This window comes from Chrysochloris asiatica, unplaced genomic scaffold (genome assembly GCF_000296735.1).
Source record: "Chrysochloris asiatica unplaced genomic scaffold, ChrAsi1.0 scaffold00024, whole genome shotgun sequence".
In the NCBI taxonomy this organism is placed as follows: domain Eukaryota; kingdom Metazoa; phylum Chordata; class Mammalia; order Afrosoricida; family Chrysochloridae; genus Chrysochloris; species Chrysochloris asiatica.
The window spans coordinates 11850468-11851046 of NW_006408542.1; positions in this window are offsets into that span (position 1 = coordinate 11850468).

Consider the following 579-nt stretch of genomic DNA (forward strand, 5'->3'; position numbering starts at 1 on the left):
TTCTTTTTGGATGTGTGCATTTATTGTAATAAATTGTCCTCTCAGCACTGCTTTCGCTGTTTCCCAAATATTTCGGTATGTTTTGTATTTGTTCTCATTTGTTTCTAGGAACTTTGTGAGTTTACATTTTATTTCTTCTACCACCCAGTCACTTTTCAGCAGGGTGTTATTCAGTTTCCATGTATTTGACTTTATTTCCTTGGTCCTCCTATTGTTGATTTCTAATTTGATAGCATTGTGGTCTGAAAAATGCTTTATAGTATTTTTATATTTGTAAATTTATGGAGATATCCTCTATTTTTTATCACCCAAAATTCTGAGATGTGCAAAGAGTTAAGAGCTCAGCACTAACTAAAAGGTTGACAGTTCTAATCTACCCAGAGGCACACTAGCAGAAACACCTGGTGATCTACTTCTAAATAATCATTAACTGAATACCCTGTGGAGCTCAGTTCTACTCTGCACATGGTGTTGCCATAAGTAGGAATCAACTTGACAAAAACTGATTGCTTGCTTGCATGGTTTGATTGCTTGGTTGGTTGGTTTACTTTCTGGCTGGCTGGCTGGCTGCCAGGCTGC